Raw genomic sequence first — 16,225 nt, forward strand, 5'->3', positions numbered from 1 at the left:
CGTAGGTGTTTCCGGCGCGCTCGCTATGCTTGCCCACCGCAGTGCAGTACGACAATTGTTTAACACCGCACCACTTTCAAATGTCACCAGCCGCCACTGCTTGACAGTGTGAACCACAAAGTCACTAATTTAACCTTTTCTTAAACCCTCAGTAGCATTGCACAAAGCAGTCAGGTTTAACTTAGAGGCAATGTGTGAAGTATTTATGCAACACACAAACAGTAATAAACAAGAAAAGTTCCAAGCCAATAAATACAAGGTTACCAGAACAACAAAAATCCAATCAGTAGAACTGGAGGTGTTAATGTTTTAGGAAGATATGGTGCTTAACAGCACAAAATGCCACTCGTGGCCATCTGGTCATGCTAGACCGGAAAGACTCACAAGTTCAGGCCGACTACGATGGAGTGTGGGCCAAATACAAAAACCAGGCTAGTCCCACTGAAAAAGTTGCCTTCTTAAAGTCTTGTTCAGAGAGTTCTGTTTGCAGTGGAGAAGGTCGCAAGGAGCTGGGACAGCATTGAAGATATTTGTCACTGTAGCATGGAGAGGTGGTCAGGCGCTGCAGACGCTAGTTACTGGAGCTTTGAATTGGTGATCACTGCTGGCTGTCATTGCTGTAGCGTCAAGTGCAGATCCTGCTTTGTCGGTCATCCCTGGTGGTCGCTGTAATGCGTAGAATTGGGTTCACCAAAGCTTCACATTGGCAGTTGTCGCAAGGGGCAGATTGACGGTGCGAACGAGCCAGTTCACAGTCACGAAGATCCCAGAACTCCAAAATGTCACCTTTTCTTGAAGAGGAGTGCATTCTTGTGCGTGCCAGAAAAGGGTCCAGGACCTGGGAGGCATGTTTTAGGGATCAGGGACCCAATCTAGTAGTGCTTACAGGGCACAGGCAGGTCCAGTTGCAGCAGGTCAGCTGAGCAATTGCAGGGAGGCCTCTGGGGCTTGTTGTGTCACTATAGCTCATTACAGGAGGTCAGCAAACTGGCCCTTGGAGCCACTCAGGTTAGCCTGCGGTAATGTGTGTAATGTAATGTAATGCAGTCTTATAAAGCGTGCTATCACCCCACGGGTATCCTGGTGCAGAGGTTACATTATCTTCCCTATTTGCACATTTTACCAAGAGGATGACGGTGAAGGGAGTGGGTCCAGTCTTCCTTCTCAGAGAGAATGGCAGGCCTCAAGCAGCAGGTCAGAACTTTGGGTAACAAGGCAGGCCTCAAGCAGTAGGGCAGTGCCCTGGTAGCGCAGTGCAGTCCTCTGGGAACAAGGTAGGCCTCAAGCAGTAGGGCAGGCCTCTGGGGAACAAGGCAGTCTTTCTTCTGTAGTGTCCACAGTACAGGAATGTACTGAAGTGGTGTTCTGAGAGTCCACTATACCTGTTGCCAACCTTCTAAGTGGGGGGATTCCCTACCATGCCCCCACATCTGTTCTGGAAAGGTCTTCCCTTCCCCTGTCAAGGCTCCAAGAAGTCTGGGGCAACAAAAGACTAGTGTCAGGTTTCGTTGTGCATGCTGGAGGCAAGCTCTTTGAAATGTAAATTCAGCTGGGAATAGCTGCACCAACCAATCTGACAGGATGGCCTATCCTGCCAACACCTTGGTCCCCTTTTGTCTCACTGCCTGGGAGTAAGGCACAAAGCCCAACAGCAAGCTAGCCCCATTTAATCGACTCAGGACACTGGCAGAAGACACACATGGGAATGCCACATATCTAAAAGTGGCATTTTCAGAATTGTGAATTAAAATCTGACTTGACCTTTAAAGAGAAATTTGAAATTTAAATTACAATTCATTTGAGTCTAAACAAGATATTCCTACCTGCTCCCAATCAAATGTTAGCACTTATTAAATGTAATAAGGATAACCAATGATATTCAATGGGAGTGATAGGCCTTACAGTAGTTAGAAACAAATGAAGGAGTTTTTCACTACCAAGACATGTATAACCTAAGGACACATGCCCTGCTTTCCAAATACAGTGCACCCTGCCCATGGGCCTTTAGGGAATACCTTAGGGATCACTTATATGTATTAAAAAGTAAGGTTTAGGTGTGGCAAAGTGTAGTGAAGGATGAACTTGGAATCGAGGTAGTTGATCAAGTATATTTATTATAAGTAGATGGTACAGGAAAAGAGTACATAAATTAAGTTAAAGTAAAGGAAATAATAAACATATAATAACCCCACCAGGAGCAGGATGGTACCAGCTCAGCCCTAACTCTCAACTGACAACCAAGAGCACTGCAGCATTCTAATACATCATCATGATGTCAACATTCTACAGGCTAGGCAGGAGACTATGGGGAAGGAAGTGTGAAGTGCCATCACTACACATCTTCCCCTTTTACAATATCAACACAAACTTAAGGCTCAAACAATGAAGTAAGAAGAAAACAAAGTAAGGAAGAATGAGAAACACTCGAAGAAGGAATAACACGAAAAGAACATCAAGAATGAGAATAGGAGAAAGCAATAAAGGCATAAGGTGGAACAAATAAGTAACACCATGAAGAAAAACTAGAAAAGATGAAAGAAACAATGCTAGTGTGCACTTGAGAAGGACAAGAACTAAACGAGGAAGAAAGAATGCACTGAAAAGGACATGAACTAAGCGAGGAAGAAAGAAGAAAAATTATGAAAGACGCAAGAAGGAAGACAGGACATCTTCTCCTTCAACAACAATATAGAAAAGAGAAAGAGGAAAACAGAACGAAGAATACACTGAAAGACGAAAGGTAACACGTACAGAAAAACGTTCAAGATACAGCGAGGCATACCAGTTGGCCATACTGGAATGGATGCATGAATCAGAGAACGCAGAGCAAAGCAAAGGAAACAGAACAAATAAAAGCAAGAAAATTACTCCCGCAAGAGAACATAAAAGATCTCCAACCATAAATGAGAAGAAAGGTGAGTAAAAGAAAACTACACCCAACAGGAGTAACAATAACGAATGAATTAAAAGAAAATCTTAGTTGCCAGGAAAAGTTAGAATGGAAACTTTGCGCAAAAATGAAACAAAACCTGGCATAACTTAAGAAGAACATTTAACAACAGGGGTGCTGTGCACAGAACCGCTGTAAATACTCATGAGTGAACATAGTGAATAAATAAGAAAATTCAAAAAGAAGAAATTTACATAAAACAGCATAAAATGAAACATTTTCTAAAATAAAACTTGTGAGAAAAATGCATTGTGCAAGAATTCAAGCGAAAGTGCGAAAAATTCTGCTAATAACTAAGCATTCAAACAAGTATAGAAAATTATATGCATCATAAATATGAAGAAAATGTGATGAGCTGTTTGAAATAAATATAGTAAGTCATAAAAGACATAACAATCAAGATATACAGAAAATTCTTGAATGAAATAAGTGCAGAACACAACATGCATCAACTAAACGAAGGAAAAGAATTCTGAAAATTAATGAGCAGTCAAACCTGCGAAGGAAAATTCATCATTAAAGAAAATGAAGAAAATGAAACTCTTTTAAATATGTATATAAAGTAACATGCTAAAGAAAACAGAAACAATACAACATTTCCTTTTGACAGAGTTAGCAGGTAAAAGTCATGCTACATTTGAATTAAAAATAATAAATGGCACTGGAATAATAAATGGCACTGGTTAGCAGTGATAAAGTTGTGCAGTCCTAAAGTCAACAAAAACAAATTCTGCAGGAGGAGTGAAGTCAAAAGGTCTGGGGGACTACCACACCAAAGAGGTCCGGTCTAAAACTCACTGATAACCAGTACCTTGACAACCTACATTAATGTGCATTCATGCACAAAGTAGTTTGAGCCTTGTTCCAAACAGAGAGGAAGGACCAAGACTGATCAGCATATGGCTGATCTCTGTCTAGAGTCGTACCATGGGTAAAAAATGATTGAATAGAATGTGTCCCAAGTGATAGCCAGGGGTTAAGAATAATTCAAACATTTCTTCCATCAGTTTCATGTTTGTTACCCTCGGATGATAGACTCCAGTCCCCATTACATAGCTCAAGAAGCATGAGTGTTTGCAAAATTAGTCTAAATTTAAATCAGGTTTTTGACATTGCGTAAACAAAAATCCAAGCAGCAGCTGAGTCCTTTACGAGTAGCATTTTTTTTGTCAGGAGGATCATTAAGATACATCACATGCAGCTGCATTGCTTTGTGGGGTCTGGTTCAAACCAGATTACAAAAAAGAGAATGAGACTGATTTACAAAGCTATTTACCTTTGTAAGTTTGTGGCCATCCAAATAATGTACATTTCTTGAACATTCAGAAAATTCTTTGATCCAAGAAAAAGGTGATCATCTCCAAAAGCAAGTGGGAATCGGTTTCTAGAGTGAGACACAGCAGGGAAATCCCCCAAAATGTTTGTGGATTTGGAGGAAGCGATATATTCATGGGGGAAAAAATTACCCCTTGAGAAAAAAAAGTAATTCCATTCTGATTTACTCTGCTATTTTTGTTCTATTGACGGATGAGGAATTTACATAGGTTTTCCAGGACTAGTCCAGAACCCTATAGCTAGTGCAGCTTTCCTGGTCTCACCTTCAAAACTTTAGTGAACTCTGAGAATGAATAATTCTACTCTTGAGATGTCATAAACCTATGAGTTTAGGTTTACATCATAATGTTGGGACATTATGAGACCTTCAGTTCTCAATGCACGTTAATTCCTCCCACCACGTTTTTTAGCTGGTTTCTACCATGGTGCTCTCAGGCCCTCTGCCCTTTCCAACTAATTGACAGAGATATGACCCTACCATAATGCAGTCCTTCTTTGAAAATCCAAAGCTCTGTCCTCAAAACTTCACTTTCATAGATGTACAGTTTTTGGCAATGAGAAATGAATCAAAAATATCCATGGAAATGTTTTCTGTTGCTTTTACTAATTTTCAAATATGTGCAAGAATATAAATTGCTAGTTTCCTAGCTCCTAAAATAAATAGGAATTTTAACTACTGGACTTTGCAGAAACACATCCATCCAGTCCGGCCAATGGAACTGCCCTATTAAGGCTTCAAGCTGTAAGCTGCTCGGCCAATGATTAGTGGGTGGATTATAACATTTTCTGAAGTTAGACATTGCGATATCAATGTTTACAGAACGGTTTAACAGAGCGGCGCCCGCACAAGGAGCTAAGCCTGTTATCAGCACTGCTGTCGCTCAGAGGTAAAGCTCGCTTACTGTTCCTTTCAATTTAATCATGTTGAAACCAAGCTATTTGTCGCTGGAATTGTTACTTCGTTTCCTGATAAAATAAAAGGTGACGTGTTGTAAGAAACCAAGTTACTGGTTGGGGGGGGGGGGGGGTGAAAACCCTTCCTAAGCAGCAACCCCATTGCTCAGGGTGACACAAAGGAGTCAGGCTTAACTCAGAGGCCATATGTAAAGTATGTGTGTAACACTTCAAACAGTAACGGTGCAAACACACCATAAAAGGAGTTATTTTTAATAACTTAAAGAAGACCTAAACAACAAAATCCAATCAGAAGAACCGGAGATATTTAATTTTACAGGATTTAGTAAAAATGGCACAATTTAAAGCGACAACTGTGGATATATGGGTGCGCCATACCGGGCCAAAGTTGCGGGCCACTACAGGGACTAAATGAGGACCGCTGAATAGCATACCTTAAATCCTGGTTTGCAGAGCCTTGTGAGGATCTGCATCGCGCAGCCGAAGTGACGTGTTGGGCCCGAGATGCAGCGAAAGGCTGCAGTGCGAGGTCTTGGGCCATTGCCGAGGATCTCATCGACCAGGGCTTGCGATATGAAATCTGAAATCAAGGATGCACTGCACAGTCGAGGCGATGTGTCAGTTCAAAAGAGCTGCAAAGTTACGATGTGGAGTATGGTGATGTTGTTGGTTCCAAAGTGGTCTCTTGCTGCAATGTGGCTCTTTGCTGTGGTTCCTGTCCACACAGTAGGGACTATGCATCGGTTCTGTTCAGGGATGTGCCTCGCAGCAGAGGATATTTGTCCACAGAGGCTGGCTGTGCACCTAAGGCCCACTTCCAAATGGTACAGGATTGAGGTGTAACCCCTTGGCAGAGTAGACTCCCCGATAGCAGAGTCCAAATGCTGGGTCAAGGTTGTTGGAGCCTTCTGTCCCTGAGTTTCAAGTCAAGTGCTACATAAGTGGATGGCACAATGAGTGCGCCAGGCCCACTAGTAGCATTTAATTTACAGGCCCTGAGTACATGCAGTACCCCTTTAATAGGGTTAATTAAATGTGTCAATCGGATGTATGCCAATTTTACCATGCTTTAAGGAGAGAGCACAAGCACTTTAGCACTGGTTAGCAGTGGTAAAGTTATGCAGTCCTAAACCCAACAAAAAACAAATTCAGCAGGAAGAGTGAAGACCCTTGGAGTCACTCTGGGGTTCTGTGTTCAGGTAATACAGGTGTAGTCCTTCTCACCCACGCAAAAGGGCAGCAGGGCAGGACAGAAATGCAGTAGTCCAGCAGGGCAACATTCCAAAGGAGTGGCAGTTCTTCAGCAGCTCAGCAGTCCTTCTTTCTTGAAGAGTATCCGCAGGTCCAGGAGTGAACTGAAGTGGTGGTGTCTGAGGCCCAGTATTTATACCCAGTTATGCTTTTGGAGTGAGGGAGAAGCTTCATAGCGGTTTCCCTAGAAGGCCTCTAGGCATCCTGCCTTCCCTGTCCTGGTTCCAGACTAATGATAGGATGTATGCAGCCATTTGTGTGGAGGCAGGGTATAGCTGATTCAAATGTAAGTGGGCATATGACCAGCTCCTCCAGCTCTTCTCTCCCATCCTGCCTTTAATAGCCCATCCAGATACACCTAAGCTCTCTATTGTGTGTGGCTGTCTAGGAGGAATGCAGAAAGCTCAACTGTCAGCTACACCCAGTCACATGACCAAAGACAGGCAATGGGCACTAAACAGCTAAGATAGGAAAATTGCAACATTTATAAGTGGCATTTTCAAAATTGTAATTTAAAATCTGACTTCGCAATAAATGAGCATTTTTCATTACAATTACAAAGACACCAAACAAGACTTGGTTACCTGCTCCCATTTAGAGATTGCAGCTTATTACATGTAATTAGGTAACTCCTATGTCATCCCATCGGAGAGGTAGGACTTGCAATACTGAAAAAACAAATAGTTTTTCACTACCAGGATAGGTAAAGGGCCTATCGCTAGGGGTGCCATATGTATTAAAAAGGAACGTTTGGGCCTGAGAAAAGGTTTATTTTTTCAGATCAAAATGGCAGGTAAACTGCACACACAGGCTGCAATGTCAGGCCTGTGACATGTTTAAGGGGCTACTTAATTGGTTGGCACAATCAGTGCTGCAGGCCAACTAATAGCATTTAATATACCGGCCCTGGGCAAATGTAGTGACACTCTATGGTGGACTTCGCTGTAAATTAGATATGCCAATTGGGTATAAGCCAATGTTCCATGTTTTTACGGAGTGAGCACATGCACTTTAGCACATGTTAGCAGTGGTAAAGTGCCCAGAGTCCTAAGGGCAGCATAAACAAGACCACCCTAAGTCTGACAGGTCTAACACTTGTCATTTTCTTAAAAGAGAGAAAGTTTTCTCCAAGCGTTTATTTCATCTGGTCTTGACAAGAGTAACAAGTACAGCAAGAATTTTCAGGATTCCACCATATTCTCCCCAAGTCCAGAGAAACGATTTCAGACAGCTCAGATTTCATGGCACTCAGGATGACTTTGGCACAAGTGGCATGGGCAGAACTTCCCAGATCTCGCTAATGGTTCTGACGCTGTGACCTGCAGAACAGTCAAGGCCGGGGGTGCCCCTTTTAATGCACTGGTGGAGTCTTGTCAGAGGTGTGGGACAAGCATATCATTGAGGCATAGCCCCAAGTAGCGCCTGCTTATTCTGGCCTGTGATACCCCTTGCACACCCCTTGCTACTAGAGAAAATGAACAGACTCTAATATCACTATTTGCTCGTCGCAGTTTCCATTCAACGCCCTTTGCCTAGTTCTTATGAAGAAATGAAAGAAGCTTTTGAGGGGCTAAACTTGTACAAGTGGTAAATCCCTGTGATATCACCGAGGGTAAAAGTCTGTAGTGTTTTTTAGGTTACTCGATGTTCATGGATGTGCTACACATGCCTGACATGGGAGAACCTTATAACTCGGAAGTAAGAAAAAGTTCTGTTTAGTTTTGAGAAGGGGACCAGTACTTTCTTGCAAAATATCTTGCAAAAATCAGTTCCAGAATGATATACCTTAAACTCAGTCTCAACCCTTTTTATTGATATTGCCATTCCACCAAAACTCAACATTCGGCTCTGTTAACATCAGGACTTTAACCTCTTCAATGCCCGTGACGAGCTGGTCTCGTCATGGGCCGCGGTTGTGCTGTGCCCATGACGAGACCAGCTCGTCATAAACCCCGCCCGCTAATGCAACGGCCGGCACAGGGCGGGGAAAGGGGCGGGCACTGAAGGGGTTAAGGGGATCGGGTTCCTCTGGTTCTCAGACCCGGAAGTATTTAAAATGGACGCTGAGGCCCTCTATTCATGTCCATGACGTTACAGACAAACATATAAATTGATTAACAATGAATGTCAAAAACATTAAAGCAATCCATGTTGTTCCTGTTTACATTTCATGTGCTATATTTAATCGTGCATTCCCACAAAGTGTTTGATTTTTCCAGGATGTTGTGTGACAGTTCTTTTGTGTTTCTGCAGCATATTACTCTCGTATGCTGCATATTTCAAGCTGAGTTGCTTCCAAGTGTTTATAACGGCCACAATTGAGAACTCTGAAGCTGAGACTGATGGCAATGCAGGTTTCGTTCATGGTGTCCATAATATATGGTCATCCAAACCATGGCCTCCCTGCAATGCACACGTCACGTATGCCAGATGCAGTTCTGATTCTGTGCACATGGGTGAGAAGAAGATATACAGCTGTCAAAATATTGAGAAGTTGTAAACAAAAGAAAATGCAGTGCTTGCAGGTGTGTGTGTGTGTGTGTGTGTCTGGGCTAAGCCATAGCTACCATTGGTGCAGAAGGTGCAGTGGCACCATGACCCAAAGCCTTGAGAAGCCCATTGAACCCTTAAAAAACAAGAATCTTACTATCCGAAGAGGAATTAAACTGAAATTTTCCTTGTGTGCACTGGGGACTATGGCATCCTTGCTACACTACTGTGTTTGGGGGTGGTGAAGTGTAGGAAATGCAAGGAAGTAGATTAAGAAGAAGAAAGTGAAAAGATTGTGCTGAAGAGGGATGAGATAAGGGGTGAGATTTCAGTAAGCTGTAGAGAGAAAATCACCTTAAGTGTCTAATATAGACTGCAGAGTAAAGTTGAGTGAATAGAAGAACAGGAGCGATTGAGATGATCCGAAAACCACTACCTGTCCCACAGAGCTCACAAAGTTTAATTCACAGTCTCATCAATTCAGAATTGAAACATGTTCAATATTAATTATTTACAACAATTTCATTTTTGTTACTCATTTATCTTAAACAGCTGACAACCATTAACAAAGCCAATGGCTTTAGGTGTATGTCACTTGTTGTGTTGTGTATCTGGACGCATTAACAGAAAGTTCAGAAAGGAACCAAAATACAAGTTGGGTGGCACATTATGGGAATGATGGAAATATAGCATGGCAGTGTAGGCCATGCCCTTAAATACACAGGCCACGCCCCTTTTAGGTCCTCACACTTTTTTTCATGCAACTAAAAGCCCTGAGACATTATGAATTTCACTGCCACTGTTTAAAAAAAAAGCAAAATTGCTGTATTGCATTGTATTGTGACGCATAATGTATACGGCACTGCATACTCTTCATAACAGGCTCATTCTTGGGAAATATATAGAAAATACTGACCGGAGAGCCAACTTTCAACTGAAGATGCTAAAAAATAAAACTATTAATAACTAAGCAAGACCTGAAGACAGTAGGCTATGTTAATGTTAGGAAGTACTTGTAAAGCGGTATCTTAGCAGTAGGACGTTGTAGCAATGACAGATAGTGAGACACCCAGTTCACTTGGCTAAGGTGAGAGGAAAGTTACAAGTTTTGACAGTGAAATTGCGATCGATGGGATGAATGTGGTACACGCATTACGCCTACAGAGAATAGATGGCATCAATGCCTTGCTGATTGGTTTTCCTAAATTAAGATTAGCCCCACTAGACACTGGTCTGCATGCAGCGGCAAGACTAGTTGCTGGCATTTGCCACCAAGATCACATTGCCCCTATATTAAAAGCTTTTTGCAATACCCACGTGAAATGCTTAGGTCTCTGGAGGCACACGTATAATTTAGAGGTGACTGTACATGGATCTTCCAAAGTGTACAAAACACAGCACCTTGTAAATAAATCTTACATAAGAGAGTCTCCCGAGAAAAGATTCAACTTTGTTGATAACTCATGTCCCAGTTACGATTGAAGACAATGGTGTTTACCGCTGTTCCGCTCATCGGTCATCGGACGTGAGGACAGAGACATCAGCATCCCCATCCCTCACCGCGGATCGCGAGGTGGGCGAGGTGGGCGAGATCCTGCGGAGCTGCACAAGAGCAGCGGTGAGTCTTAAGGCAGCCAAGCCCCGGTGGAGAGAGGCGAGCCCCGTGGAGCTGCATAAGAGCAGCGGCGTCTCTGGGAGCAGCCGAGCCCGGGAGGAGGGCGAGGGGGCGCTGCACAGCTTCACCACTCGTTGAGTCCTGGAGTGGAGGGACCCTGGGCAGAGAGTGGGGCCCGAGGAGGGAAGTGCAGAACCGCTCGGAGGCAAGGTGGCAGGAGACTTTGCGGGTTAAGGAGTCAGGAGGGTTTTGTGGGACAAAGCACTGGTATTGAGACACCGGCGGGACTGCGAGGACCAGCAGCCCGCACGTTAACGTTGTGTCCTCTTCCCACCCACCCCCCACTATTCTACACCACAGGGGCTGTCCTGCGCGTTGGGCAAAGTTGTGGCCCGGTGAGACCGGATCGGGCCACTCCTTTTTCGCCATCCCTGGAACCAGCTGTAGCTATCAGTAAGTACCCTTAGTGGGGGAAAACAGTTTTTATATTTTAAAGTACGTTTGTAATATAGCCACACGGGAGTCTAGAAGCAAAGCCCACAACAACAAACTCACAGGAACTTTGGACAATTTTATTTTGAGAGCCAATTCAGTGATTGATCAGGGTATTGTACTAATGGAACGTAGGGTGTCGCAGGATCTTGCTATGGCCAAAAGATCCTCACTGGGGCATTTTGCGAACGCTCGCACACCCGAGGTTGTAAGGGATGTGAATATTGACAACGCCCTATTGACTGTCCAAACCCAATCACCTATTCAGGGTCCAGCTGAAACTTCCCCCCTTATTCATTCGATCCAGCAGGACTTATCAGTGCAGTTGGATGCCCCCACTTCGATTAAAACCCCACTAAGACCCAATGCCCGCCAGCATCAGGGTAATTGCACGGGTGCTATTCCTAAGAAGAAACAGCCAACTGCAAATAAGGCGGGAGTTAGGGCAGCTAAATCAGCCAACTCAGCCAAAGGCCACAGCAAAAACGTAATTCCACCAAGCCCAAAACCAAGCCCAAGCCCAGAGGATGCTGAGGCACAAATGTCAGTTGCCGCGCCGGAATCACCCCTGCATTTGGGAAGCTCTGGAGATGATATTCTGTCAGGCGCAGGTCTATCCAGGGAAGAACTACCGACATGGGAGGACTCCTTATGCATGAAAATCACCGCACTTCTGAGTGCCACACTTCATCCATTAGAAGAGAGACTTGCCAATATTGAAAGCCAACTATCAAATTATGAACAAGTAATAGTGACTAATAATGCATTGGCTCAGGGCAAATCGAACTTGTCGATTCCAGCTGGGGGGGCTGTGACGCACGACAATCCTGCTACCTCTGTGACACAAAAAGTTGTTGCTAATCACATTGCATCCATGGGGGGAACAAATGTATTGTCTTATAAACTTGGAGTGGGACCCAGGGCTGCCCAGCATACAGTGTCCAGCAGTGCAGGAATGTCACAGTTCAGCACTACCTCACACGAAGGGCGGGCCACTGTAGATATAGGTATAGATACAGGTACAAGTAAGAGACCTCGAATTGAGCCCACAGTGGAATTGCCACCAGATGTGAGTCCTTACCTAATTGTTTTAACAGGGGTCCCAGAAATTAGTATGCCGAATGTTGAATCTTACATTTCTCTGAAAAATAAAGCCATACATTGGCTTAACGTGCATAGACCCATTCCCCCACACATGACTACTGAAATATCTATGGTCCGAAGGATGGGATGGGTAGGGCGCACACCCTAAACTTTAACTGGTGATTGTGTACTGGTCAATTTTAGGGACCAAAATATCGTAGACCATATATGTAAATGGAGGTCAGTTAGCATAGGCACAAAAATTGAAGTTAGATCTCTTTCCTATTTCTATCCTAGCAATCAACTGAGAGACCCAGATGAAGGCTGGTCGCTCGAATCACACCGTCGAGTGGGGAGGGGAGGGGTGAACTGGCATGGCCACCACCCATGTGCCCAGAATCAAATCCCATGTTACAATAGGTTCAGCGTCCTGGATCAGGTCGACTGACTGACTTTGGCTGGGCAGGATACGCAGGATGAGGTCCTGACTCATGATGAGGCTGCCGGGGATGGCCCGGTTGTGTTGGAGAGAGACCAGGTATGCAAGCCGCCAGGACCTCAGAACCCCCTAATAGGTAGTATTAGGAGTGGTGTTATGCCTCCCTTGGGCGGGGTAGTTGATGATCACCTACCAGTATCATCCTTATCCACCACCAGTCACGATTATCCCCTAGGGAGAGACGATATTTTGCCCGACAGTACATGTCCTAGTGTGGGAAACACAAAATGCATGTCCATATTGTCATGGAGTGTGGCAGGCTTACCAAACAAATTAGCTTGCCCGGAGTGGGGTACTTTTGTGGACAATAGTGATATATGTGTATTCCAAGAAACCTGGGCCAGGGAGGACCAACATAGAGTGGGCTTTGCGGCATTTAATATCGCCGCACGGTGGGGAGGAAAGGGACGCCCATCAGGGGGCCTTACAATCTGGGTTGGGCTACATCTGGGCTGCTCGGGCGAGATCATCCCGACTTACTCTGATGACATTCAGTGTGTTCTCTTGTCCTGGCCAACTCCCTACAAACTTGCCATCGTGAATGTTTACTCACGGCCGACAAGTGTGTCAAATGAGTCCAAAACAATTGAAGAGTTGTCACCCTTCCTCGGTTCCCTTAGTAGGGATATACATTATTTGGTCGCAGGGGACCTAAACTGTCACTATGAGCCACTTCGTGGCCTAAATGAGGGAGTCCTGACGGGCGAGGACGAACACTGGGGAATCCCGCCATGCCACTCTCCCCACATCCGAAGTCCTGGTCCCCACTGTCCATTCAGATCACGACCCTAACTTTGAATAACTCTATCAGGGCCTGTAATGGTCGGACGCCATCTGATACCCCGTCAAAGTGTACCTTCAATAAGAGGGGACACGAATCAAGACTAGACTATATTATGGTGGAGACATGCTTATGGTCGAAGGTTGTTGACTTCGAGGTAATGCCTAGGGTGGACAGCGACTAAGCCTGAGGATAGAGTGCCCACGGCCTAGAGCAAATGAAAAGGAATCTGGCCCGGAGGTGGTCGAAGGGCTGACTATAACGAATAATAGACGCAGAGTCAAGTGGGAGAAACTGGTGGTGTCACGAGACGCACTGCCTAAATTATATAGCGCAATTTTACCCTATTTTATGAAGGTGGACTCTTTAATCGCCCAGCCTCTGGCATTAGACTTTAATGATAACATGCAGTGTGTGTATCAGGACCTAGTAACCTGTTTACCAGAATTTTTTAACCCCCTTGGGTCTAATAGGAGGCGCAGGGTGCCTGCATCCACATGGTATAATGCCTCATGCAGGAAGGCAAAATCAGAGCTTATTGTGGCCCTTAAAGATGGGAGAGACAAACCAAAAATTTGCACCCTAAGATCACAATACAAAGAAACAATGATCCTCGCTATGGAAGAGTGGGATATGGAGAAATGGTCCAACCTCTCCTCCTCATTGGATTTGAGAGATGCACGCAGATTTTGGGCAATAGTTAGCACGGGGTCAGGAGAACCTAGATCTGCAATAGAACCCAATATTGAGGCGGGGTCTGGGAGCTCCATTTCAAGACCTTATATGCGGCAGTTACAGGTCTAGAAAGTCCACTGGCACACACACCTAGACTGGGGGCACAAGATGACCATGAGTGTACAGTGGAGGAGGTCTACATTGCCATAGGGAAGCTGGCCATGGGTAAGGCTCCCGGTTTAGATAGACTCCCTGGTGATTTATTTAGGGATCAACCGGCGATCTGGGCCCCTTACCTATGTGTCCTTTTCAACGCAATCCTGCGAGGTATGGAGGTACCGGGTACTTGGTTGGGAGCAGAGATTGTCCCAATCTTCAAGAAGGATCTCCTCTGCTTCCAACCAACTACAGGCCCATTAGCCTCATTGACGTTCCCCAAAAAATCTTCTCCCGTCTAATCCTGGACCGCTTACAGGAGTGGATCGAGGAGTTTGATATCCTCAGTCCTTATCAGGCCAGATTTAGGAGGAACACATCGACCTTGGACCAGATTTTCCATCTTACAATGTTATTCTGGAAGACGGTAACACTAGAGGGTGGCAGCCTCTACATGGTCTTTGTGGACCTCCGGTCCGCGTTCGATTTAGTACCCAGGGCCAAACTGTGGGCGGTGCTCTTGGAAATGGGAGTTCCCAACGCAATACTGACGGTGCTGATTAGGCTGCATGCACAAACCTACGCACAGGTCAGATGTGGGAGGGAGGGGGTGCTGTCGTCCCGGTTTCCAGTTTGCAGGGGGGTCAGGCAGGGGTGCGTCCTGGCACCAACCCTGTTCTGCCTCTATGTGAATGGAGTTATATCGCATCTGGACGCGGTTCCCAATAACGATGCACCTAGATTGGCAGGCAGGAGGGTGCCGGCGATAATGTTTGCCGATGACACCCTCCTGCTTTCCAAGTCCCCTATGGGGATCCAACGAGTGTTGGACGGCTTCACAGACTTTTGCCGATGCCGCGGACTGGAAATCAATGCTGATAAAACTAAATTTATGATTTTCACCCCCCCCGGCATCGACCCGCCCAACACCGATCCTGGGTTTGGTTAGACTGGAGAGGGTACAGACTTTCCAATATCTAGGGGTAACGATCAATGAAAACCTTTCCTGGGGCCCCCAACAGGCGAAATCACAACTTAAACTCTCCCAATTAGTGGGCGGCATCCTCAAAATGTCTAATACATCTACAATCAAGCCAGTGAGCCCCGCACTGGAGATTTACAAAGTGAAGGCGAGGGCATCGGCTCTCTATGGTGGGGAACTCTGGGGGTACACCTGTAGGCCCGAAATTCTTAACGTGGAGAACAAGTTTATGAGGCAGCTACTTGTACTCCCCCAAAGCACACCCCTCCTTCCGCTGAGACTGGACTTAGGACTGAGTTTTATTCAAGATGAGCTAGCTCTGAAACCGCTTAGGTTTTGGGGCAGGCTATGGATAACTCCAGAACTGTCCAATTATAGGCTTGAATTAAAGGATGTGTTGAACCATGGTAGTGCAGCGAAAATCCCCTGGCTTGCATTTGTGAAAAAGGAATTGGGGAAAAAGGGACTATCGGACCTCTGGTATGAGCCAGAACAGGCATGCAGGGGGGTTTCATGCAAAACGCTTGCGAAGTCCTTTATGGACAACAAACAAAACATATGGTTGCATGACTACAAAGCTGGCCCTCTGACAACAACCTTCTTAACATTTAAACACTCATATGCCTTGGAGGAGTTTTTGAATTTCATTTACCCAGTTGGAGCTAGGAAGTTATACATCCAATGGAGATTCGCAACACTACCACTAAGGGCATTCACAAGCAAGTGGTCTACACCAACGAGCAACTCTTGACCTGGATGCGGTGCGAATAAGGAGGATGAACTACACATCCTCTTTTTTTGCCCTGCTTACAGAAAAGCCAGAAAGTACTGGTTGGTACCCTTGTGCAAGAACATGGGCTTTGATAAATGTTTTGTTGCAATGAGAGTCTTTAAAACTGACACTTCACCGCACTTAGTTTTCGCACTCTCAAAGTTCCTGTTAGCTATGTGGTCCAAGAGATGTTCTCTCATCATAGCGGCACCCGGGGGGGATTGCATAC

Source organism: Triturus cristatus, chromosome 1_2 (genome assembly GCF_964204655.1).
Source record: "Triturus cristatus chromosome 1_2, aTriCri1.1, whole genome shotgun sequence".
NCBI lineage: Eukaryota > Metazoa > Chordata > Amphibia > Caudata > Salamandridae > Triturus > Triturus cristatus.